The following is a 12,612-nucleotide window of genomic DNA, read 5'->3' on the forward strand; positions in this document are numbered from 1 at the left end:
CAAAAAGCTAGCCAAGACCCTCAGGTGACCTTTAAATTTGGCATTATAAGCCTTTCCTTGGCTGTGGTTTTCCCTGCGAGGTGGGGCGGGGCTGCGCTGGGCGGGGCTGCGCTGGGCGGGGCTGCCCTGGGCGGGGCTTGGGTGAGCTGGGTGAGAGAGGGCGGGGCGGGGCGGGGCGGGAGTGGGCGAGGCGAGGCGGGGCGGGACGGGAGGGGCCCGGCCTGGCCTGGCGAGGGGGAGGGTGAAAGGTTAACGGCTCCGCGCGCAGGCGCTGCCCTCTGACCTGGAACGGAAAACAACTTCCGGTTGGAGTCGCTCGGCCGGGCGCCGGCGACCCGAGGCGTGGGAGACCGGCGCGGAAACCCTGAACTGTGAGTAAGAAACTTCGTGGGCGAGTCGATATGTCCGAGTCCGTCGGGCACGGCGGCGGAGAACTTGTGTGTGTGAGCGAGAGGGATACGCTGGCCGTGTGGGCGCCGCAGGGAGAGAAGCCGAGGAGCTGCAGAGACAACCAGCTCTCAGAGTGGGGAGGGACTCTGTGCGAGAGAACCCACCTGGGTGCCCATCCCGGAGCGAACCCGGGAGGGGCTTTCCGGGCCCGCGACGTCAGCGCAGCAACGACGGCCCCCGCTGCGACGGCTGCCGGGGAGGGATCCTGTCGACTCCGCGTCGGCTGCTCTCGGCGACTTGACTTTTTGGCCGGCCGCCCGGGGAGGCGGGGCCTGCGATGTCGGGGTGAACAGTGGACCCGCCTGGAGGTCCCCGCCTCCCTTGAGGACGGGGGCTGCCTTCCAGAAGCTAGTACTACCGTTGTTACTCTTTCGAAAACTTCCTAGGTTCTTTGTTTTTTTTTTTTTTTTTCCCCCAAGGTTATTGCACAGTTCCGCGCTCAGCTTTCCTGTGGGGTGTCATCATAGCCTTGTCAATGAGAAGTTGGGTAACTTCCCCGAGGGTCACGGAGAGAATGGATGGCTGAGGCGGAGAGAGCAGAAGCAAACCCTGCCCCCAGTGGGAACCGGGCGTTAGGTGGAATCCCCCGCACGGCGTAAGCTGACTAGCGACGGCTTTGTCGCGAAGTGAAGAAAGAAGGGGGAAGATGCTCAAACCAAAGAGTCTTTGTGTCTCTCGTGCTGTGACAGGCAGAAGTAGAACAGCCTTTGCTATGTGAAGTGTCATTTATCTCATAGGTTCTTTCGACAAGTTGTATCTTAAGAGAGAAACGGTAGTAAAGGAAGTGAAGTGACTTGAAAGTGAAGGAAAATGATGTGATGTCATGTGATTCCCTGCCGCGGTTGGAATACGCATTTCAAACGAGAGGTAGCAGAGAAGCAAGCTCTGTATTCTGCGGAAAAATTATTTTGCCCCTCTCACTGGGGAAGGGAGAACCCTAAAATGATAGTCATGTATGAAGCAGAAAATGAAACTGCTTCACAGCCCTCTCCCCAACCACAGGTCCTCCAACGCCTTCCACCTCTCTTATGAGTGTACGTAAACATGTTATTTCGCTTTCTTATGAAAATGAGATTATATATACATACAGCTCTGTTATATGGTTTTTCAGATAAAAAATATATGGTGGAAGTCTTACCACATGTAGCTCTACTTTATCTTAATGTCAGCATGGTATTCCTTTGCCTGGATGCACCGTATGTAGTTAACCATCTCATAATATGGCCTGTCTATATGTTTTGCCCTTGTTCTTCAAAATTATTTATCTATTTCATTAGGGTAGAAATATATTAATCCTTTGTGAATTATATGGCAAATATTTTTAAGAACTATCAGTCTTTGGTTTAAAATGTCCAGGTTTTGTATCGCTTAAGAAGACGATCCTCACTCAGAAATTATTAAAATATTTTCCTGTATTGTCTATTAAAGTTTTGTATGATTTTATAGTTTTGTGTGCTTTATATTAAAATGCATTAAAATTATTTTTGAACATTGTATAAAATAGGGATTTAGCCATTTTTCCTGAAATCAAATCATTTGCTGAAATCAATTTTTTCCCAACTAACTAGAAATACTACCTTAATATACTTAATTTCCACGTGTACATGAGTCTTTTTTTGGATTCTTCTGTTGCTGTGTTCTATTTGCCTCTTCCTATCCAAATACCAATCTCTTTGGGCACTTTTTAGTAATTCATAAAGCAAGTCCCTCTTCATTTTCCTTTTTAAAAATATCTTCGGTGATCGCATTCTCTCTCAGGTAAATTTTAAAGTAAACTATTTATGTTTCATTAAAACATAATTCTTTGGGGGGGTTTCAGCTACCACTAATATTTTGTGATTAGTATGTAGATAATTTATATATCTGGCCAACTTTCTAAACTTATTAGTTTTAATAAATTGTTTCTCTTGAATTTTCTAGGAAAAGAGTCATCAAAGTATAATCTTATCCCCTCCTTTATACTTCTTTCTTTTTTTGATTTAATGTCTAGCTTCTCCAGAACAGTGATATATAACAGTGAATCTGGCCATCCTCATCATATTTCTTAGTTTGTGGATGTTTTTACTGTGTCATCGTTAAATATGAATTTTACAATAAATTTCATATAACTTTATTTATCAAGGAAGTGTCTTTAATGTTTCTTGCTACTGGGATTATTTTGCAGGGAATGGATTGTGTCTAAAGTTGGGTTTGCTTTTGTTTTTTTGGTCTGTTTGCATTGGCTAGCACTTGGAGAACAGTTTTAAATAATAGATGTTGAGTGTTCATTTGGTGTATATATTTCTTATTGTTAAGGTAGTGTCTTTTCATTACTACTTAACTAAACATTTTTACCAGGAGTGGAAGTTGAGTTTTGTCATATGGCATTTTGGCATCTATCATGGCCTATCATGTGCTTTCTTTCCTTGACCTATTAGAATGGCAGATTGTTTTATTAGATTTCTAGGGTTTTCGTTGTTTTGTTTGTTTTCATTTTTATCGGAGTATAGTTGTTTTACAATGTTGTGTTAGTTTCAGGTGTACAGCAGAATGAATCAGTTATACATATATGTATATCCACTCTTTTTCTTTTCTTTTTTTTTTTAAGATTCTTTTCCCATATAGGCCATTGAAGAGTATTGAGTAGAGTTCCCTGTGCTATACAGCAGGTTCTTATTGGTTATCTGTTTTATGTATAGTAGTGTGTATATGTCAATCCCAGTCTCCCAGTTTATCCTTCCCCACTTACCCACTAGTAACCATAAGTTTGTTTTCTACATCTGTGACTCTACTTCTGTTTTGTAAATAAGTTCATTTGTACCCTTGATTTCTAGTTTTTGAACCAAGCTTGCACTTGCTCATTGTGTAATATTCAAGCATATAGCTTTCTTTTCGGTAACATTTTTATTTAAAATCAGTAATTGAGTTTCATCTGTAGTTATCTTTTTTCTGTGTTATCTTTGCCAGTGTTTGGTATCAAGGCTATGCTGATTTTCTAAAAAGAATTGAGAAGAGTTCCTTCTTTCTCTGCTTTGAGGTAGTCTAAATATAGCTCAAGAACTCTCTATTTGAAGGTCTGAAAAAATTCACTCACAAAACCATCTGAGAGTACAGTGGACCCTTGAATAACACTTGGGGGTTCAGGGTGCCGAGCATCCTAGCAGTTGAAAATCTGCATGTAATTTGTAGTTGGCCCTCTGTGTCTGAGGTTCTGCATCCTCAGATTCAACCAACTGCAGAGAGTGTAGTACTGTAGTATGTATTTAGTGGGAAAAAAATTCGCCTTTAAGTGTATCCATGCGGTTAAAACCCATGTTGTTCAAGGGTCAACGTTGTTCTTAAAACAGCAATAATATTCAGCAAAAAGGTCCAGAACTTTAAAAAACAAACAAAAACTCTTTAGAGTAAATTCTTATAAAAGAAAGGGTGTAGAACACCAATAATATCAAAAATGAAGAATTGCTGTACTGATCCTGCTCATTTTTATCCCCCAGCTTTTTTTTTTCTCCCCCCTGATAAGGGCTCTAGGTAGACTGAGGCTGATAATAAAGTGTTTTACTGTTTTTTCTCTACTCTACTCCAGTTTTTAAAGGAAAGAGTGTTTCTTCTTCATGGGCAAGTTCTTCTATGCCCTGAGAGAAACCCAGAGTGAAACTCAACTGAGAAAGCATCAGTTTCACTTTGTTGTCATCAGCTTCCCAATTTTGCCAGGAAATTTCTTGCTTTAGAGGTAGTAACCAAGCTGACATTCTACTCTAGGCAAATCCCATAGGGGAGTTTCAAAATGAGTGGTTGAGAAAATATGCAAGCTCAGCATGCTTTTACTTATTTAATATGAAGTGAAAATCAGTAGCACAGTCTAGGTATATACACGGCCCATGCACACATATAAGAATAGGGCTGGCTTCTAAGGAACACAGACCATCAAAACCAAACCCCACCGTTTTACTCAGCTAACAGTTTACTGTTAATATGTGGATAGTAGTGTATTATGTAATCTTTGGTGGAGTTATTAACTTTCATAAATGATTATGTCAAATACTTTTTGATTACTTTCAAGGTTCTTTAGATAATGTAACTTAGCAATATACATTTGTGAACTGTGGAGGAGACGTCAAGAGACTCATGTTAATTACAGAGGAATGCAGGCATTATGTCAGTGCTTGGATGTTTGAGTATCTTAATTTATCATCTGTTAATCTAGAACAAATAATTATTGGCATAATTTGGGGGCGTGCCCTAATAAAGATTTTGCATGTTTTTTAAAAGTATACCTATTATCTGCAAGGGAATGGTAACAAATAGCCTGTTGATGTACAGGCTATCTATTCTAACTACAGTTGATTCTTGAACAACACAGGGGTTAAGCATGCCAACCCTCTGCTCAGTTGAAAATCTGTGTATAATTTACAGTCAGCCCTCTGTATCCAGGGTTCCTCCATATCTGTGGTTCCACCATATCGGCAGTTCCACATCCAGGGATTCAACCAACCACAAATTATATAGTACTGTAGTATTTACTCTGGAAAATATCCGTAGATAAGTGGACCTGTGCGATTCAAATCTGTGTTGTTCAAGAGCCAGCCGTATTCTTACGCTTTAGCTGATTAGCAGATCCTACTATTTATCCTTTTGTTTTCTAACACCTTTCTAAGCATGACTATTACTGTTCAGTTTCAACTTGGTTGTGTTTAATTATGTCAAGCCAAGTTTTAGTTTCTATTTTCTATAGGATTTATGTTGTGGCTGCCACTCCTCCCATGCTGACTCTTATGCTTGCTGCTATGGTTTTCAATCATGGGTAGAGGGAAAGAGGAGACTATTACAAGAATAGGTAACAAAGTTTCTTTTTGGTCCAGGACCAAGATTCTGAATCATTTTCAGAAAAGGATAGGAGAGAATATGAATTGAACTCCCTTGTGCCTGGGTGGCTAATTAGTGTACAGAGTCTTTTGAACTAGGTGCAATGTTTGACAACTGTTCAAAAAAGTTGAAGAGGATCATTTTTATCCCCCACCTTTTTTTTTTATACCAGAGCCTTTGCAACTGAAAACAAGCCTTTGGGACCTATGTAATGCATGTTATATTGGGTTGGCCAAAATGTGCCTTTGGTTTTTAAGTTAAAATAAAAGACACATTTTTCATTTTCACCAAGAACTTTATTGAACAAGATATTCACCCCTTTGTTCCACTACCTTCTGCCATTTTTCAGGCAACTTCATAATTCCATCTTGCCAAAACTTTTTACCTTTTTGAAAGAATTCTCCCAGATGCCTTTTGCAGTCTTCCAGGGACTTGAATTTTTTTCCATTAAGAGAATTTTGTAAAGACCGAAATAAATGAAAATCCAAAGGTGCAATATCTGGTGCATACAACAGATGAAGCAGAACTTCCCAGCCAAGCTGTAACAGTTTTTACCTGGTCAGCAAAGAAACATGCAGTCTTGCATTATCCTGATGGAAGATTACGTGTTTTCTGTTGACTAATTCTGGATGCTTTTCGTCGAGTGCTGCTTTCATTTGGTCTAATTGGGAGCAGTACTTGTTGGAATTAATCGTTTGGTTTTTTGGAAGGAGCTCATAATAAAGAACTCCCTTCCAATCACGCCATATACACAACATCACCTTCTTTGGATGAAGGACCAGCCTTTGGTGTGGGTGGTGGTGGTTCATTTCGCTTGCCCCACCATATCTTCTGTTCCACCTTGTTGTGCAGTATCCACTTTTCATTGCCCATCACAATTTGTTTTAAAAACGGAATGTTTTCATTATGTTTAAGTAGAGAATCCCATGTGGAAATACGGTCAAGAAGGTTTTTTTCACTTGACTTATGTGGAACCCAAACATCAAAGCGATTAACATAACGAAGCTGGTACAAATGATTTTCATCGCTTGATTTGGATATTTTGAGTATGTCTGCTATCTCCCAAATGTTATAACGTTGATTGTTCTAAGTTAATGCCTTGATTTGATCACCGTCAAAGTCAAGTGGTCTACTCAATCATGGAGCATCATCCAGTGAGAAATTTCCAGCATGAAACTTCACAAACCACTTTTGACATGTTCAATCAGTCACAGCACCTTCTCCATACATTGCACAAATCTCTGTGTGTTTCAGTTGCTTTTTTACCTTTTTTGAACTAATAAAGCATAATATGCCGAAAATGTTGCTTTTTTCCTTCCATCTTCAATATTAAAATGGCTACACAAAAAAATCACCAGTTTTGGTCTTTTTTTTTTTTAAATGAATGCTGATATGACAGCTGCCACATACAATCTAACAAAATTGTTTCGAATGAAATTAAAGACAACTAAGTTCTACTAGAGCCATCTCATGGGAAAAAACGAATGAACCTTTTGGCCAACCCAATAGTTTTTTAATCCCTAGTCTATAAAAACATTTTTTTAATTGTGGTAAAACACATAATGTGAAATTTACCACCTTAGCCATTGTTGTATTGAACAAGCAAGAAAAACATTCCTTAAGAGACTTACCTTTTTTTAAGAAAAAAGTTCGGTAAGTAAATAATAATGATAATTGTCTCATGGGGGAAATGTGCTGAACAGTAACTTGAGTTTTCTTCCTTTTACCCTCAGAGAGATACTCTCTATGATGGTAATTATCATTACTAAATTATGAGAGTAAACATTGTGAGCACCAGTGATCTGTAATAGCTTTCACTTACCACCAGTACTTTTTCTTTGCAAAAAAGAGGGGTCTATTGAAAATAGGTCATTAACAGTGAAAACAGTGTGTCTTTCAAGTCATTGCAGTAAGGAATTATTGGAAATTGAGTGGACTAAGAAAAATGAGTTCTATTTTGATGGTTACTTAGTCAGTTGAAGTTATAAGAATCCTTGAGATATTTGCAGTAGAATGAGGTATGGAGAATTGTTCTCCTGAACAGCAGAATAAACACAATCAGGTAATTTTGCTGTGGAGAATGACTTACTCTAAGGACAGAAATCAGGGACTCAAGTCCTTTCCAGATAATCTACTATTTTAAATTGCTTGAAGAAAATCAACTATTCTTGTGGGATAAGTGGTTTTACCATTTATAGTTAATAAATATGTGGCTTTTACTATAATGCAATTTCATGGCTTTATATATTTGCTATCCCTAAACTAGAAATGCCTTTCCCTTGATATTGGTTTTTCAGTCTTTTAAAATCCATATTTCCTTTTATAAATATTAAAAAAAGTCCTAAGAGATATTAATATGTGCCCTTCCTTCCCACAAAGTCCTCTCTTACACCTCCTCATATTGAATATAAACTTTCTCTTGCAGTTTTCCCCATCCAAGAATATTCTGTAGAGCCTTACTTTATATGATTTATGAAAACAGATTTTTAGTATTAAATAGCCATTTTAAGCTGATAACTCCGCCTCCCCCATCTCCAGATTCTAACATGGCCCCTACTCAGAAGAGAGGATACCCCTTACATGGGCTGAGCAAGCTAACTGAGCAATGCAGTGTTTATGTTTACCTCAGATGGATAGAACATCACGTGCCTAATTTCCTTTTTGATGTTATTCTATTTAGTTTTGCACTTCAGCCCATAGAATTTGATAGACAATTTGAGGGAAGGAGGTACTGCTGGAGATAAAAAAGGAAATGAGGCAAAGCTGATGGGTGTGGTCTTTGGCTGTAAAGTCCACTTTTAAATCTTAGAAGATAGCACACAAGGTTTCCCCAAGTTCTAACAGCCAGCAAAATGGAGAACCTGGTCTGGGGAGCTTCTGGTTTGATCAGTGGGATTGTTTTACCTTGTTTATCCTCATGCATTTAGCCAACCAGCTTATGAAAAAAAAAATGCAAAATCCAACTTCTGATCTTGCTGGATGTTTGATATTTAAGTTTCTATTATTTCAGCTGCCTGATTGGGACACAGTAACAGTGTAGTGCAGTATGCTATGGGTATATCCATAACCGAAGTTTACAACCTGGAAAGTGAAAATAGAAATGCAAGCTGTCATTTTGGGGAAATTGGCTGCTTATGTTATGGAACTCTTAAAAATGGGAAATGATCGTAAGTAAATGTCAGGAGTGACAGTTCTCTTCCATTTCTTTTCTTCGAGTAAGGAAAACACACATACTTTTTAGTATCTTTAAAGGTTTACCTTAACCATCTAAGACAGAGGATGTTCTTTTATTTATGTACATATACTACATTATTGACTTCTTTTCTACTTTTTGCTTCTGTTGCTTTTTGTGAGTGAAGAGGCAAACATAGAGCTAAGACATAGAAAAGACAGGATGTCTCTCTCACTTATTCAACTCTTCGTTTGCTAAGATGGCAATTTTTCTGAGATAGAATGTGAACTCTTATTATTATTCGTACCCCAGGGGGTTGGGAAAAGCAGGTGACTTTCTTTTCTAGGGCAGAGTGGAAGAGGTAACACTTACTCTAGGTGATTCTTCCCCCATCCTGAAGCTGCTTTAGGTTTTTGTTTTTGTTTTTTTGGAATATAATTGCATTACACTCTTGTACCAGTTTTTGAGGTACACCACGTTCAATCATCTGTTTTTATACACATATCCCCGTATTCCCTCCCTCCCTCGACTCCCCCCTACCCTCCCCGTCCCAGTCCTCTAAGGCATCATCCATCCTCGAGTTGAACTCCCTTTGTTATACAGCAACTTCCCATTGGCTATCTATTTTACGGTTGGTAGTATATATATGTCTATGCTACTCTCTCACTTTGTCTCAGCTTCCCCTTCACCCCCCACCCCCCCAAACCTCAAGTTCTCCAGTCCATTCTCTGCATCTGTGTCCTTGTTCTTGTCTTGTCACTGAGTTCATCAGTACCATTTTTAGATTCAGTATATATGCGTTAGCATACAATATTTGTCTTTCTCTTTCTGACTTACTTCACTCTGTATGACAGACTCTAGGTCTATCCACCTCATTACATATAGCTCCATCTCATTCCTTTTTAGAGCTGAGTAATATTCCATTGTATATATATGCCACATCTTTATCCATTCATTTGCTGATGGGCATTTAGGTTGCTTCCATGTCCTGGCTATTGTAAATAGTGCTGCAATAAACATTATGGTACATATTTCTTTTTGGATTATGGTTTTCTCTGGGTATGTGCCCAGTAGTAGGATTACTGGATCATATGGTAGTTCTGTTTGTAGTTTTTTTAAGGAACCTCCAAACTGTTTTCCATAGTGGCTGTACCAACTTACATACCCAGCAACAGTGCAGGAGAGTTCCCTTTTCTCCACACCCTCTCCAACATTTGTTGTTTCCAGATTTTGTGATGATGGCCATTCTGATCGGTGTGAGGTGATACCTCATTGTGGCTTTGACTTGCATTTCTCTTATGATTAGTGACGTTGAACATATTTTCATGTGTTTGTTGGCCATCTGTATGTCTTCTTTGGAGAATTGTCTATTTAGGTCTTCTGCCCATTTGTGGATTGGGTTATTTGCTTTTTTGGTATTAAGCTGCATGAGCTGCTTGTGTATTTTGGAGGTTAATCCTTTGTCCATTGTTTCATTGGCAACTATTTTTTCCCATTCTGAGGGTTGTCTTCTTGTTTATGGTTTCTTTTACTGTGCAAAAGCTTTTAAGTTTCATGAGGTCCCATTTGTTTATTCTTGATTTTATTTCCGTGATTCTAGGAGGTGGGTCAAAAAGGATCTTGCTTTGATGTATGTCATAGAGTGTTCTGCCTTTGTTTTCCTCTAGGAGTTTTATAGTGTCTGGCCTTCCATTTAGGTCTTTAATCCATTTTGAATTTATTTTTGTGTATGGTGTTAGGAAGTATTCTAATTTCATTCTTTTACATGTAGCTGACCAATTTTCCCAGCACCACTTATTGAAGAGGCTGTCTTTTTTTGATTGTATATTCGTGCCTCCTTTGTCAAAGATAAGGTGCCTATATGTGTATGGGCTTACCTCTGGGTTCTCCATTCTATTCCATTGATCTTCTTTTCTGTTTTTGGCCAATACCATATTGTCTTGATCTCTATGGCCTTGTAGTATAGTTTTAAGTCAGGAAGCCTGATTCCACCAACTCCATTTTTCCTTCTCAAGATTGCTTTGGCTATTCGGGGTCTTTTGCGTTCCATACAAATCATAAGATTTCTTGCTCTAGTTCTGTGAAAAATGCCATTGGTAATTTGATCAGGATTGCATTGAATCTGTAAATTGCTTTGGGTAGTACAGTCATTTTCACTATGTTGATTCTTCCAATCCAGGAACATGGTATGTCCCTCCATCTGTTTGTGTCGTCTTTGATTTCTTTCATCCTGCTTTAGGTTTAAACTGGTCTCTTACCACAAGTGTGAACCCTAGTAAAACACTTACGCAGAAGCAGAGGTGTCTCAGAAGTGAGGGAAACCCAGCAGAGGACCCTTTCCTGCACTAAATCACTCACACATCTCTATTTGCCCACAAAAAGTAGACCTTGTTAAAGATTTATAAATCATTGTAGGGGTGGAGGTGGTGGAAATCTACCTTTAAGCCTGTGATTCTTTTCAAACTTGAAATCCCAATGTATATAACTAACCACAGTTGAGGTGCTCTGGTTGAACTGGGCAATTGGTGGTAGAACATTGTTTGGCTCACATACCCACAGCCTCAGTGGAGCTCCAGAAGTACCACTACTTTCCTTGATTGTTACTTTTTATTCAGCATTGGTTAGATATCATTTGGCATCATAATGCTGATTGTCAAAGACAACAGGCTTAAGATATTTTTATCTGTAAACTAAGGAAAAAAATGTTTGTTTAAAAAGGAGGAGGAGGAGTTAGAGTACCACTTCAGAAAATTTAACATCCAGATGGTAGGAGTCCCAGGAGAGGACACAGAAGGAATGAAATTGCCCAAAAAGCAATTCAGGAAAATTTGCAAGTACTGAAGGATGAACTTCCAGGTAAATTAAGTACAAGATCAGGAATCAAAATGGCTCTGGACTTCAACAAAGACAAAAGAGAGCATAGCAAAACTTAAAAAATTCTGAGGAAAAATTACTTCCAACTAGAACTCTTAACCTGGCAAACTATCAGTTAAATCTGAGGGTAAAGATATTTTCAGTTTTGCAAGGTCTCAAAAAATTTACTTTGTAGACACTTTATCAGGAAGCTGCTGGAGGGTTTACTCCACCAAGTTGGGGAGTAAAACAAGAAGGTTGAAGATTTGGGATACTGAAAATGAGGGATTCAACTAGAGAGCGAGATGGATGAAGGGAATCATCAAATTCAAATTGAAAGAAGGTCTCAAGATGAAGGGGCTTTCCTATAGGCATAGAAGTCAACAAGTCTAGACTTGAGCAAGTCAGAAAGCTCAAGGAGAGATTCTTCTAAGATGAAATTGATAGAATAATTGAAGTGTTTGAATGGATTGAGGAATTTTATTAGTGAGAATAAGAAATAAAACAAGAAGTTTTTTAGGAGAAATGCTTTTCAGTAAAGGAAAAGGAACCGTGGTATATTATGTGGCTCAGCAGAGAATAGCATTACACAGTCATAAGACAGTAAAAGAGGAACACAAATCCAACCAAAAGTAGGGTATAAGTATATTAGGAGAATGGGGAGGATATAAAGGGAGGGGAGATTTTAAAGAGAGCTGAGTCCTTATTTTGCATAGTGGGAAGACAAGTAAAACTGAAAAATCAGTAGTGGCAGTATTAGCATGTTATTCAGAGATACAGAGATAAATACCAAAAAGAATCAACCAAAAGAGCTGAAAATTGTTGCCAAGGTGAAGCAGGAAATGGGGAGGGAGGAGAGGAGAGTAAGGGACTACTGTTTTCCTTAAACCTTATAAAGTTATTTTACTCGTTAAAATATAGATGTGTTATGCTTTGATTAAAAATAATATGAAAACTAAAAGACCTTGGATGTTGGCTAATTCGTTGACCTGAAGCAACTTATTTAACCTTTTGAAATTCAGTTTCCTTATCTGGAAAGAGAAGATTAAAATAAGATTGTTTATGTAAAGCAGCTGGCAGGTAATTTTAACTCAGTAGGTGTCAGTCTCTGCCCCATCCCTAATGTTCCCCAGGAGGAAACAGGAAAGCACCACCATTGTTGGGGTGCTGACCATTCAAATATAAGACTAAGTGTCCTTCTGGTCCATAGCTGTGTGCCTATTCACATTGAAGGCATGTCATTGGAATCTATGCCCTTTCTAAACTGCCTGAAGATGGTTAAAGAATTTAAATAG

The 12,612-nt window shown here is 38.9% G+C and overlaps 1 protein-coding gene across 4 annotated transcripts in view; it reads left to right on the forward strand.

Moving 5' to 3' along the window:
- Positions 1-224: 224 nt before the first annotated feature.
- TANK (TRAF family member associated NFKB activator) overlaps positions 225-12,612 on the forward strand; it is a 78,328-nt gene continuing 65,940 nt past the window's right edge. The window contains exon 1 of one of the 4 annotated variants that reach the window (XM_057743824.1): positions 225-371. The gene's annotated coding sequence lies outside the window, so the exon portion shown is untranslated. Of the gene's footprint in view, positions 372-903; positions 1,485-12,612 lie in introns of those variants that run through there. The other 3 variants (XM_057743826.1, XM_057743831.1, XM_057743827.1) reach the window with 3 other exon arrangements.

The sequence above is a fragment of the Hippopotamus amphibius genome, chromosome 8 (genome assembly GCF_030028045.1).
Source record: "Hippopotamus amphibius kiboko isolate mHipAmp2 chromosome 8, mHipAmp2.hap2, whole genome shotgun sequence".
In the NCBI taxonomy this organism is placed as follows: domain Eukaryota; kingdom Metazoa; phylum Chordata; class Mammalia; order Artiodactyla; family Hippopotamidae; genus Hippopotamus; species Hippopotamus amphibius.